The following is a 7,654-nucleotide window of genomic DNA, read 5'->3' as shown; positions in this document are numbered from 1 at the left end:
GGCCAGAAATTAAAAGCATTAAGCTTGTAAGTAGACAGTAGCCACTTGTCTTGGACACTGTCTGTCTTCACCCTGCAGGGAAGGCAGCTGGCCGCTCGGAGCCCCGGCCATGCAGGAACACAGAGTTCACATCCCTCCCTTCACTGCCTCTGCATCTTCTAGGCTCCTAGCAAACCCCAGATTCCATGACATGCTTTCTCCTCACGCAGAGAAGCAGGACAGTCAGGTGCAAGGAGGAATCATGGTTCCAGAAGCAGCATCCAGAAGTAACAGCGACCTGGGACGGGCTTTTCGTTTGTTTTTAGATCGAGAACATCTTTGAAGTTATAGCTCCCCCCCCCCCCCCCCCCCGCCCTGTGGCATTCTGGGCCCAGCATCTGTTTTTCCCTTAGAAACGAGAGCAAGGCCCTGCCCAGTGCTGTGGGTCTGTTTGTCTGTTTGGAACAGTGGGGGGCCTATTACCTGCCTTTGGTGCTGACCTTCCTGACCCCCAAGGGTCTCATCCCGCTGCCGCACAGGATCCCCACTCCACTGGCCCTTTGCTTTGGCTTTCCATCTCCCCTCCCAGCCCCTAAACCAGAGCTCCTTCGCTGGGGTTGGCAGAGGGGGCTGGGGTGGTGGGGTGGGGACAGGACTGCCTGTTCTTCTGATTTTAGGTGCAGCCTAAGCTGACCTGTGACAGTGACAGCCCCACTTCTCCAGCCAGGGCAGAAATGTTTACATAGGTTGGGTTGGCCAGTCTGGACAAACACCCCAGCAGTGACCCTGTGTGGCCCCTCCACTCTCCATCCAGGGAGAGCGGCAAGGCCGGGGATTTCAGGCGTGTGGGCAAAGAGGAAGAGGAGGCAAGGCAATGCAGACCAGCGGCAGAGGAGTGTGTGTGGGCGGGGTGGGGGGGTGTGGGGGGGCATTCTCTCCCCCTGCCTGAGTTGCATTTCTGGAGCGCCCCAGTGTTGTCCTTTCTGGGCCACGGCCAGGGAGGTGGGAGGGCAGGGGTCCTCATAGGAGCTGCCTGCCCCCGCGATCGCCAGGAGGGAGGGAGAGGGGGAGGGAGGAAAGGCGGGGCCAGGGCCGGTGGGCGGCGCTCGCGGGGACCCCCGCAGCTCGGGGCTCCCGGGACCCCTGCGCCTCGCCCACTTCTTCCTTTCGGGGGCTCCTCGGGGGCCGGCGCTGCGGGCCGCCAGGGTGCGTCGGGCCTCCCCGCCCCGCTGCTGTCCCCGGCTGCGCGGCCGCCCGAGCCCCCTCCCTCGCCGCGCGCTGCGCGCTCCGCCCGAGCCGCCGCCGCCGCCGCCGCCGCCGCCGCCGCCGCCGCCGCCGCGTGCTCCCGCTGTCTCCTCGCTCCAGCCGAGCGAGCCGGAGGAACCGGGGAGAGGGAGAGAGCGAAAGGGGGAGGAGAGAGAGGAGGGAGGGAGGGAGGGGTACAGAGGGAGGGAGGGAGAGAGAGAGAGAGAGAGAGAGGAGGAGGCGGCGGCGGCGAAGAAGAGCGAGTGCGGAGCGCCGAGCCGCGGGGCTGCTCCGGAGCCGGCGGAACCTCTTTGGATAGCCGCCCCGGCCCCGGCCCCGGCCCCGGCCCCGGCCCCGGCCCCAGCCGCTCGCGTGGTCGGAGGAGACGCGGCCGCCGCCGCCGCCGCCCGAGCCCGGCCCCGCGTGCCACTCGCCGCCGGCTCGCGGTGCCCGCGCGGCCCCGGGACGCCGCTGCCCCCGCTCGGCGGCCGGGATGCAGCCGGGGCATGGCCGCCGGGCCCCCGTCACCTGCCGCGGGGAGCGCTGAGCCCGTGAGTAGCCCGACCCTCGCCGCCCGCGCATCGCCCTGCGGCGGTCATTACCTTCGCGTGGAGAGGGCTGGGGGCCGGGCGGGGGGGGGGGGGCGGGTGAGCGCGGCCCGGGGAGGGGCTCGCGAGACCCCGCAGAGGGAGGCGGGGCTGCAGTGCGCGGCCGGGGACCGTCCCGAAGGCGCGCGGGGAGGGGTGGTGCCCTCGGGGTCAGGGGTCTCCGCGCGGGGTCTGGGCTCCCCGGCTCCCTCCCGGGCTGGGGTCGGGACACGTGGCCCAGCCGGAGGCCGGAGGGGCGGATTTGTGAATGGGAAGGCCCCGGGGTCGGGCTCCATGGAGACGCAGGGGAGTCCCGCGCGCTGTGTGGCGGTGGTGGCGGCGGCGGCGGCGGCGGCACAATGCCCGGCGCGGGGAAGTCCCCAGCGGGGGGGGGGGGGGGGGGGGCCGAGGCGCATGGAGATCCCGGCCCGGCGGGGCGCGTCCCGGAGGGCGGCCGGAGCCCGCGCGGGTGGGAGCAGGGGTTAGCGACCCCGCGGGGTGCAGTCCCTTTCTCCCCCGGCACCCAGGCCGCGGGAGCCTAGCCCGAGTCCTCGGGGGGTGGGGGGTGGGGGCTTCACGGGAGGAGTTGACCCAAAGGAGTTGTGGGAAGGAAGGGGCTCCCACGGCTCCCTAAAGAGGACCCGGGCCGCCGCGCTGTGTGCGCGAGGGTAGGCGGAGGAGGGCAGGGGTGGGGGCGAGCAGCGCGCCGGGCCCTCCAGGGGGCGGGCTGGGGGCGCTCCCGGCGGAGTCTCCGAGAGGCGTCAGGGAGGCTCCAAACCGAACCGAGTCTGCTTCTCCCCAGCCTTGGCCGCTCCCCCGGGGGCCAGCACAGCCCGGCTGGAGAAGCCGGAGCCGGGGCGGCGGGGCAAACCCCTGGCCCAAACTTTCTGCCCCGGCGGCTCTGGGGCCAGTGGCGCTCCTCCCTTTGGGAGGGTTGTCTCCGCGGGGCCCCGGGCGCGGCCCGAGGCCCAAGGTCGCATCCACTGCCAGGCGCGGAGCCTCCCCGGCATCTCCGCAGTACGCGCGCTGACAGGGGCCCTCACCCAGTCGGAGAGAGGACGAGGGAGCAGCGCCTGGCGCGGAGGGACGTTGGGACCCCGTCCGTCCCAGAGCGGCCCTGGGATCCAGAGTGTCACGTGGGGTGGAGGGTGTCTCTGGGAGTCTGGAACTCCGGCCCGCTAGCTAGCGCGGGGTCCTGCGGGGTGGGGAGAAACTCCTCCGTGACAGCTTTCCAGCCTTTCCGAGGGACTAGGTTTATTTTTTAATGGCCACTTTTAAAAAGGACTCCCGCGGCGCCGCACTTACTGATGCGCGAAACACCCGGCAGTGGAGGCAAAGGAAAGGGGCCGAAGGAACCATCCCCCAGGAGAGACCTCCTTGTCCCCTCCTCACCTGGGGGTGAAGTCGGGCCTCTGCCTGCGCCAGGTTGCTAATTTCCTGTTGAGACACCCTCTTGGCTCAGGGACGCCCTGGGCGCCCACCGGGGCGCCCAGGGCACTTAGCACCGAGCCGGTACCAGGCTCATGGAGTCAGGTCGAACGTAATGAGGTCTTTCAGTCGGAAGACAGCTTTGGTTTTATTGGCCTGCAAAAAGTAAACACGTAAATAAATAAAAAATAAGTAGAAGTATAAACATGACAGCAGTACTTGCTCATTAAGTGTGCATAGTGGATCTGGGCGGATGTCTTAATTAGGCGGCGTTGTTAATGGGGATATTACACTAATTAAAACTAGACCCTCCAGGTGAGCGAAAATTGTGGAGGGAGAGGGAGAAAAGTTGCGCTGAGAGCGCTGCCCGATGAAAGCAGGGTGCCTGCGGGTAGGGGGAGTGCCCCCGGTGGGGGCTTCGGGGGCAGCGTCAGGGGCCGAGGGGCACCTTCTGAGCACCAGTTAGGCGAACCCGCTCTCTCCGCCTTCACCAGGGAGCGTTTAGCTGCCTCCAGAGCCTAGGACCAAGGCTGCCGCCCCCGTTCGTCCCCGGGGACTGGAGGCCTCCCTGCGTGGGCACCGACTCGCGGCACACTCCTGGGAGCTACGCTTAACCCCTCGTCCTCCTGCTGGGAGATTCTGGGAGGGCGACAGCGTGGGTGATGTGGGAAACCCTGGGGTTTAGGGAGCAGAGGTGAAGCGAACGGGGTGCACCCAGGCCTGGGCCTGGTGAGGCAGCTGCGTGTGAGGGGTGGTCTGCCAGTGGTGTATAGGCTGTTTGCCTTGGAGCTGTTGGGGCTTTCTGGCACGAGGCGCCCCTTTCCAACAGCGATTCCCTTCCTGCATAAAAAGATGACTTAAATGATTTCTCTGATCCACCCGCCAGAGGCCTGGGGCTTAGAGAGACCGCCATCCACTCCTGGGCCTTGGGTTGTCTCAGGACACTGGGAGAGAAGCTGGGAGTCCAGGAAGTACCCCCCTCCTGCCCCTCCACCTCCCGCCTGGCCTCTCTGTGCTGGGCCTTCATTGTGAACGCCCCTCACCCAGTGCCCTCGGGCAGGAGCAGCGTAGAGCTGGGTGTATTCACTGACCTTCTGCAGGGGCCAGAGGCCAAGCTGGAGGGAAGGAGCGGGGAGGCCTGGGCGGCCCCCTACTACCTAGGGCGCAGCGCGTGTGCAGCTGGCGGCAGCACCAAGGACAGGGCCCGGGGCGCGCTGCCTGCGCTCCTGAGCTCCCGCCTCTTGACGTGTCCTGGGGCCGCTGGGGGCGCTGCCGCCGCCGGAGCTCGCCCTCACCCTGCTAGGGGGAAGGGGAGGGCTCCTGAGGCTCGGGCAGAGCCAGGGGAGCCCAGGGCCAGCGAAGAGGCAGATTTCGGGAGGAGGCAGGTGGGAGGACTCCTGGGTGCCATTCCAGAGTGGGCCTTCTGTGGTGTTCCTGCCACTTACTCAACTTGAAGCGTTGCCAGTGGCTTGTGGGAGAAAAGGACAGAAATGATAGAGCTCTTTGCTATCTGGGATATACAAGATATGGCAGCAGCCAGAAAGAAAAAAATTGTATCCCAGTTGTGGATCCTTGCCAGCCTGGTATAGAGCTCAGGCCTGTCTCTCCCTTGCAGACTTCTTTCCAGAGCCCCGCCCCCCCCGCCCCCCCCCCCAACCATGGCCCGAGGCTCCTTTATTCTGTGATGTGTACAAGTTGCTTTTACGGTTCTGACCGTGGTTGACGTATCCCCACCTGCTCCTTTACGTGCGTGCTGTTGGGTGCCTGCTCGTGGACCCAGCAGCGAAGGAGTGTGCGAATGAAGGCAGCCCCTATCCCACCCAGAAGTGTCGGGGGCGCGGCGGGGGGACGGTATAACGGGCCTGGAGGAGCGTGCGGGGGCAGGGGTGTCTCGGTGGCCACGGAGTGACAGCGCCGAGCTCGAAACTGAAATGTTATTTTTCAGCAGTTGCAACGTGGGGCTCACCTCCTCCAGCCCGGCTGTCCGCCTGCCTGCAGTTTTTGGTCAGTCATCTCTCTGTATTTATTCATTTCCACACTCCTTCTTGATACTCTGCTATAAAGACAAATGGAACCTGACACACAGCTGGCATTTGGTGAGGAATTTTTTATTTTTAAACAAGTGAAGGGGAAAAACCATCTTGAAACTTTCCCCCTTGAACAGAGATGCTCCTTCCTGGGCACCTGCCTTTCCCTAAATCCCTTTTCTTCTGCACAAGGTGCCGGCTCTATGAACACATTCCGTTTGCACCTCTGTCTTTTTGATTAGCTGCAGTATCTCCCCACGTTCTTTTATGAAGCAGCTCACTATTTTCACAGCTGCGTGAAACATGCAGGCAACCGAAACATCTTATTTTCTGCAGCCTCTCGGAAGTGGGCTTCTCTCTGAACCGTCGCTGCCTCTTTTATGGATAACGTTCCGGTTCCATCTCCCCCGCCTCTTTTTCTTACTGTCTGTCTGTCTGTCTGTCTCTCCTCCCCTTTTACGTCTTTGTTTCTCCCCCCCACCCCCGTACTTTCTGACTGGTGCAGGCACTCATAAGTGACTTTCTCCTGGCATTACCTGTGAGAGTTGAGGACAGCTCTCAATCAGCAGCTGGATGGTGGTAATGATTGAGTCCGTGGCGGGGTCTGTTCTTTGTGGGGGACCCACAGACGGAAGGATGAACAACCTCGTGCCAAGAACTGCTTTGGCTTAAAAAACAGACATTTCAGAGAGCAGTGCACCACGCGAACGACTCTGCTGTGGCAGCTTCTCAACACATGAGCCGCCACCAAATCGTGCCTTAGGAGGTGACTTGAGATAATAAAGGACATAAAACGTGTTACTTTATTTGAAAGTGTTTCCTTCAGTGAGGGGCGGGGGGAACTCAGCATCCAAATTGCGTTTTGGAAAGCACTGCCTGTCTAGGCGAGCAGAACCGAATGCTCTCACTCAGGAGCAGGGTAGGCCACCATGAGGGACGGACGAGGGATGGTGAGCCGGCAGGGTCCTCAGGGCCTAGGAAACACTGTCAGTTTTTATTTTACGTTATTTTATTTCATTTTTTAAGTTTATTTATTGGGGGAGGGGCATGAGCAGGGAGGGGCAGAGAGAGAAGGAGACACAGAATCCGAAGCAGGCTCGGGGGTCTGAGCTGTCGGCACAGAGCCCGACGCGGGGCTCGAACCCACGGACCGTGAGATCATGACCTGAGCTGAAGTCGGATGCTTAACCGACGGAGCCACCCAGGCGCCCCCGATTTTATTTTAAATTGGGGGCCGAAAGATGTGCTCAGCTGTGTGACAGGGACGTCTTCCTTTGAGTCTAGTCTCCACTCCTGTGTAGCTCAAGGCTGGTACCTGCTGATCTCACTGGAGGTGGGTGGGTTGTAACTTGGTAGCATTAACTTCACGTTTGGGGGGTGGGGTGGGGTGGGGTCTTTAGAGGCTGTGGTGTTCTCTGAGGTTCAAGAGCAAAGCAACTCTTGTTGCAAGATTTACTTTTTAAGGTTTAATATTTAAAGCCAGGGCATGTTCTCAGCAGAAAACAAAATGAGGGAGAACGTATGTGTTTTTAGCACCTATTGATTTGGTTAGTGGCTGTACTGAGATCTTCCTCCCAAGGTTCTAGAAGGATAGAGCCAGGGAGAAGTGAGTGCACTGTGGCTCGCCGTGCCGGGCTCCGTGTCACCTCCACCCCTGTCATCAGCGCTGTGTGTGCAGGTGTCTCTGCCAGGTGTCTGCTGAATGCTGTGGGGAGTGAGCCAACCCTCTGGTCCAGTATATACTGCACTGTGACTGGGAACCAGGACAAGAGGCAGGTGCTCAGGGATGTCTGTTGCACCCTTTTAGAAAACGGCCCCACTCACAGGTGAGGGAACTACCTGGGGACAGACATCTGCTACCGGCCAGACCCTGCGCAGTTCCATCAAGTTCCTTCTGGGGGACCAGACAGGTCATAACTTGCATCTTTGGCACGTAAGAGAGGAGAATCTGTGTGCCCTTATTTCTCTGAGACATCTTACTTTCACTTCAAAATTCTCCTTCCACCAAAACAAAAAAGCAGAAAGTAACATAGTCCCCTCCAAAAGATCCCCTCTCGTGGGGCTGCCAGTACAGTTGTGTGGGTAGGGCACTGCACAAGCCTAGGGCACATTTGGAGCTCTACCTGTGAGTAGGTGGAACACTGCAGCCCTGCTCACCAATCAGTGGCTTCTTGTCTGTGACATCAAATGAGCCTGGGCGGTGACGATGCCAGGGAGGGTGACCCTCTGGGGCTGGGGCACTCCTCCTGACCCCCTTGCAGTTTGCGTCTTTGGGCTCCAGGTGACTGGGGATTCCTGGGTTCGGTATCACGTCTCAGGATAGTTTTCCTTTAGGCCAGGATAACGAGAGCACAGAGAAGCACATTGTTCTCAGCGCTGAAGCCTCTG

General features: G+C 61.9%; 1 protein-coding gene across 2 annotated transcripts in view; it reads left to right on the top strand.

Moving 5' to 3' along the window:
- Positions 1–1,448: 1,448 nt before the first annotated feature.
- The window catches only part of RBFOX3 (RNA binding fox-1 homolog 3), a 416,501-nt gene continuing 410,295 nt past the window's right edge, over positions 1,449–7,654 (top strand). The window contains exon 1 of one of the 2 annotated variants that reach the window (XM_027052244.2): positions 1,449–1,775. The gene's annotated coding sequence lies outside the window, so the exon portion shown is untranslated. The remainder of the gene's footprint in view (positions 1,776–7,654) is intronic. The other variant, XM_027052240.2, reaches the window with a different exon arrangement.

The sequence above is a fragment of the Acinonyx jubatus genome, chromosome E1, assembly GCF_027475565.1.
Source record: "Acinonyx jubatus isolate Ajub_Pintada_27869175 chromosome E1, VMU_Ajub_asm_v1.0, whole genome shotgun sequence".
Classification (NCBI taxonomy): Eukaryota; Metazoa; Chordata; class Mammalia; order Carnivora; family Felidae; genus Acinonyx; species Acinonyx jubatus.
Note: the sequence above shows the minus strand (reverse complement) of the source record. Positions and strands in the feature narration are given on the sequence as shown.